This window comes from Gracilinanus agilis, chromosome 4 (assembly GCF_016433145.1).
Source record: "Gracilinanus agilis isolate LMUSP501 chromosome 4, AgileGrace, whole genome shotgun sequence".
NCBI classification, from domain to species: domain Eukaryota; kingdom Metazoa; phylum Chordata; class Mammalia; order Didelphimorphia; family Didelphidae; genus Gracilinanus; species Gracilinanus agilis.
In genome coordinates this window covers 456038960-456044959 of record NC_058133.1, presented here as the reverse complement: position 1 = coordinate 456044959, position 6000 = coordinate 456038960, and positions in this window count along the sequence as shown.

Genomic DNA, 6000 nt, shown 5'->3' with positions numbered 1-6000 from the left:
ATATATATATATATATATATATACACACACATATATATAAATTCAAAAAGAGCTATAAATATTTTTGTACATCCTTAGAGTTTGCTTTGCTTAGAATTAATCCTTCCCTTAATCTATCCTCCATTTAATAACTCTCTACATCCCTCTTTCTCTCCCATCTCCCTGTTTTATGAAATGTATTTCTTTAACCTATTATTTCTCTAACCTATTATTATATGTTTGTTCATGTGTGTATTCTTCCCTCTTTTGATCATTTCAGAAGAGAGTGAGGTTGAATTGTTAGGTTCTTGTCTTTCTTCCTGGTTTGTATATGTCTATTTCCTTTCCCTGATATGTGAGGTAATTTCCCCTAACCTTCCTTTCCTTTCCTTCCCACTCCACTGTGTTCCACTTCCTTTTATTTTCCATTCTTTTATTAAGTGCATTAAGACAAAATAGAAACAAGATTTCCAGGAGTGGAGCCAAGATGGAGGAGTAACTATAGCAGTAGTGCCGTTTCACCATGAAAATCCTCTTAGACCAAGAGTAAAAAATCTCCACAAAATGAATACAAGAGGGAAAGAACCAATAAGGAGACAGAGTGAAACAACCTTCAAGAAAAGAAAAACTGAAAACGTAGAGAGAGAAGATCGGAGGAACTGAGGCGAGAGGGGAACAGAGCTAGCAGGGAGTAAGGAGCAAGCCAAGATCAAACCACAACCCCTTCCACCCCTATGCCTCCACTCTACATCTGCTGCCATAGGTTCTGAACTTAAGCTCTAGCTACAGTCAGACTCTGAGATCCTGCCTGGGAAAATAGTGGTCCAAGCCAACCCATAACCCTTGAAATTTCAAATTTATGGAGAAGTCTGGTATCCTAGCCCAGGGCAGTCTGGGCTGAAGGGGGCCAATCTACACAGGCCCAGAGCAAAGCCAGGATGGGCTTGGGATGAGGACATAATCCATGGTTTGGGGTAAGGACATAGTTCTCAGGGGGAGCCCCAATTGGCCTTTTTGCCAAAAACTAAGGGTGGAGCTTCAGGACAGGACAATTATGGGTATGCCTGATTGAATCAAGAACACCTTGATGCCCAAAACTTGAGCGTAAGCCTGGGGCTAGAATTTTCTCAGCCCCTGACCTTATCAAGTTCAGATTGAGATCAAAAGCTTGCACTCAAGCCTAAGGAAAATCTTTAAGCTATCAGCATATCAAGGGTCAATTGAATCAGCAGGGGGAGGGATCTCTCAGTGCTCTCAGCCCTCAGACCATCTGGTAAACTAGTAAAATAAGCTGAAAATAGCATCAAGGAAGGACTGAAGTTTAAGAGGGGATACCCCAACTTCCTAGAAAACAGAGCCTAATTATAATTAATAGGAAAAAATGAGCAAACAACAAAGAGCACCTAACTCTAAAGAATTTTTATGGCGACAAAGAGCAAGGTACAGACACAGAAGGGGGTCAGTGAATGCAAAGGAAACATATATAAAGTCCAAAAGAAAAATATGGATTGGACACAGAGTCTAGAAGAGTTCAAAAAAGTCTTCAAAAACCAAAGAGAGGCAGAGGAAAAGTAGGAAAGAGAAATGAAAGTGATGCAAGAAGAAAAGAAAGTGATGCAAGAAGAAATGGGCCAATTGAAAAAGGAGAAACAAAAACTGACAGAGGAAAACCAGGCCTTAAAAATCAGAATTGATCATATAGAAACTAATGATTTCATGAGAAATCAAGAAACAATAAAGCAGAATCGAAGGAATGAAAAAAAAAACAGAGGTAAATATCAAATATCTTACTGTAAAAAATAACTGACCCAGAAAATAGATCTAAGAAACACAATGTGAGAATTGTCGGACTACCTGGAAGCCACAATGAAGAAAAAAAACCTTGGATATCATATTACAAGAAATTTTCAAAGATAACTGCCCAGAGATCCTTAAATAAGAAAATAAAATTAAAATTGAAAGAATTCACAGATCACCTCCAGAAAGAAAACCTTAACTGACAACTTCCAAGAATGTAATAACTAAATTCAAGAGCCACCAAGCCAAGGAAAAATACTTGAAGCAGCCAGCAAGAAATCACTGAAATACCATCGAACTACAATTAGGATCACAGAGGACCTAGTGGTTTCTACATTAAAGGATCAAAAGGCATGGAATATGATATTCAGGAAGGCAAAAGACTTGGGTTTACAACCCAGAGTCAGCTATTCAGAAAAACTGAGTCTATTCTTTCAGAGGAAAAAATGGTCATTCAATAAGATAGAAAATTTGTAAGCATTCCTGAGGAATAAGCCAGACCTAAAGAAAAAATTTGAAGTCCACACACTAGACACAAGAGAAGTCCAAAAAGATAAATAAAAAAGAGAAAATTTAAGGGATTCATTAAGGTCAAATGTTTATATGTCTACATGGAAAGAGGATTTTTGTAATTCTCAAAAATTACTCTCAGTAATAGAGAAGGTAGAAGGAATTTACTCAGAAAGAGGGTAGAAAAGTAAGCTGATTATAATAATCTGATGTACAGGAAGATAAATGATGGTATGATGTATATGTAAATGTGATGATATGGAATGATATGTATGATATGATATGTATGTATGTGAATGACACATAAAAATGAATGAAGGGCTGAAAGAGAGGGTAGCACTGAGAGAAAAGGGAAGGGAGATATAGAATGGGATAGATTATATAGTATAAAGAAGCAAAAAAATTAATACAGAGAAAGGAAGATAAGGATGGTGATGGGCAATACTTAAACTTTACTCTCATTGTAACTGGATCAGATAGAGAAAAACAATTATACTCAGTGGGATATAAAATGCTATTACCCTACAGAGAAGTAGAAGGGGAATAAGACAAGGGGAAGTGAGGGGTGATTGAAGGGAGGGGGAAATAGGGAGGTGAAAAAAAGCAAAAGACTGGTGAGGAGGAACAGAATGAAAGGGTATAGAGCAGGATCTAAAGGGAATAATACTATGGAGGGCAATACACAGTTAGTAATCATAATACTGAATGTGAATAGGATGAACTCACTCATTAAATAGAAAAAGGTAGCAGAATGGATGAAAAACCAGAATCCTATTAAATATTGTTTATAAGAAACATATTTGAGGCAGGGTAACACATATAGATTCAAGGTAAAAGGCTGGAGCAGAACTTATTATGCATCATCTAAAGTAAAAAAAGGAGAAGCAACAATCATGATACCAGACAAAGCCAAAGAAGAAATTAATCTGATTAAAAGAGATAAGGAAGGAAATTATATTTTGTAAAAAGTTTATAAACAATGAAGTAATATCATTACTAAACATTTATGTACTAAATGGTTTAGCATCTAGCTTTCTAAAGGAAAAATTAAAGGAGCTCAAAGAAGAAATAGATAGTAAGATGATTTTAGTGGAGAATCTCAAACTTCCCCTTTCAGAACTAGAAAAATTGAACCAAAAATAAATAAGAAAGAAATGAGGGAAGTAAATGAAATGGCTGAAAAAATTAGAGTTACTAGATATTTGGAGAAAACTGAACAGGGATAAAAAGGAATACACCTTCTTCTCAGCTGTACATGGTACATATATAAAGATCAACCATGTACTAGGGCAGTGATGGGCAAACTATTCCCTGCAGGCCGGGTCCAGGCCATAGTTTGCCCATCACTGCCTTAAGCAGTTCCCTAATCACTATGCTCCCACATCCAGATGTGGTGATTAGGGAATTGTTTAAGGAAGTGATGGGCAAACTTTGGCCTAGATATGGCCTTCAGGGAATAGTTTGCCCATCACTGTACTAGGGCATAGAAATATTGCAAACAAATGCAGAAAAGCAGAAATAATAAATGCTACTTTTTCAGATCATAATGTGGCAAAAATTATAATTAACAAGAGTCCATGGAAAAGCAAATTTATAATTAATTGGAAACTAAATAATCTAATTCTTCAAAACTGGCGAGTCAAAGAAGAAATCATAAAAACAATTATGGACTTCATTAAAGCGAATGACAATGAGGAGATAACATATCAAACCTTTGGGATACAGTCAAAGCAGTACTGAGGGGAAAATTTTTATTGCTGAGTGCCTATACCAACAAAATAGAGAGGGAGGAGATCAATGAATTGGACTTGTAAGTTAAAAAAATTAGAAAAAGAACAAATTAAAAATCCCCAGATAAAAACCAAATTGGAAGTCCTAAAAAATAAAGGAGAAATTAATAAAATTGAAAGTAAAATAACTATTGAACTAATAAATAAGACCAGGAGCTGGTACTTTGAAAAAAACAAATAAAATAGGTAAAGTACTAGTTAATCTAATAAAAAAAGAAAGAAGAGAATCAAATTAACAGTATAAAAGATGAAAAGAGTGATTTCAGCTACAATTAAGAGGAAATTAAGGTAATTTATTAAGAACTATTTTGCTCATTTACATGACAGTAAATATGACAAACTTGGGGAAATGGGTGAATATTTACAAAAATATAAATTGCCTAGATCAGTGATGGGCAAACTTTTTAAAGAGGGGGCCAAAGGAAAGAAAATGCTCATCTGTCAGTCTGTTTCTAAGGCAACTCTTTCGAAGTTTCATTGTATTGTATCCTACTCATTGTATTTGTCAGATTAGGAATGATGTCCTCACTAGGATAGAATATGTCGGGGGTCCACATCTGGCCTGCTGGGGCTGTAGTTTGCCCATCACTGGCCTAGATTAACAAAAGAGGAAATTGAATACTTAAATAATCCCATTTCAGAAAAAGAAATTGAACAAACCAACAAGATACTTCCTAAGGAAAAATCCCTATGGTCAGAATGATTCACAAGTGATTTCTATCAAACATTTAAAGAACAATTTATCCCAATACTATACAAATTATTTGACAAAATAAGCAAAGAAGCAGTTTTTCCAAATTCCTTTTGTCATATAAATATGGTATTGATTTCAAAGCCAGAAAGACCAAAAACAGAAGGAAAACTACAGACCAATCACCTTGTGTCATTTAAAATCACTTGGGATACTTGGAACTACATTTCCCATGATCCCTAATGGGTTTCCTGTTTTGGATGATGTATTCAAGGTGAGGGACTGTTTTAAATAGGGGGGAAGTGACTTTGAACTTCCTCTTTAGCTGCCTGCCTCTTTAGCTACCTGAGCTTGCGGAGAGAGGAAAGGTAAATGGCAGAGGTGAGGTTGGAATAGGTTTCTTACAGGCTCGTGGTCAGTTTATCTCTATCAGCATGGCTTTTATTAAAATACTATTCTTCCTTTTGATCTTGGCCCTCATCATTTTTAATTATAACAGTTTGGCGAAACAGAAGGTCGAAATTCGAACTCTCCATTTTCCAGATAGCCTAAAGAGAGCCATTCCTGTTTTTTTGGCCGTCTTGCTCAGCCTTTTTGGGCAATTTTTTAAAAAAGGAAAGTGGCCTTACTCACCATGCTTTTGCTAAAAGCAACAGCACGTTTTTGCCTCAGGTGGGACACAGCCAGCCAGTCTAGCCCAAACCACCTTGGGAGGTCAGGCCAGCTGTTTCTGGCTTCTGGCTTTAAAACTAAAATGCCAGAGCCCAACCAGTGTGTCTCTGCCGCTGATCTCCTGACTCCTGACCTGATCTCCATTCCTACAGCTTCCTGACTACAAGCCTGCCAGCGTTCCAGTCCCTGTGATCTCCACTGCTTTTCCTGACTCCATTTCTGTGAATCCGGAATCCTGAGATTTCCAAGAAGCGACCCCCAGTCCTGACTTGCTGAGATCTGTGGAAACTTCTTTGGCTGCTGCTAAAGATTTGGTATTGTCCCCCCACCCCCTTGGTAATGGCCTACATTCTAGCCTTCCACGTGTTTCTCTAAAGACCTAATTTAGGCACCCCCCCACAAGCTCTCCATGTGGGTATTTTCTACAAAACTGACCTAAGCTTTTCTCTAGCCCCAGCCCATGATTGGCATCGACATGGACCTAGTGTCTGAACCTTGAACTAGTGATTACTATCGGGCCTATTCACCCCATACCTGCTCAGAACTTTGAATTGAGAGCAA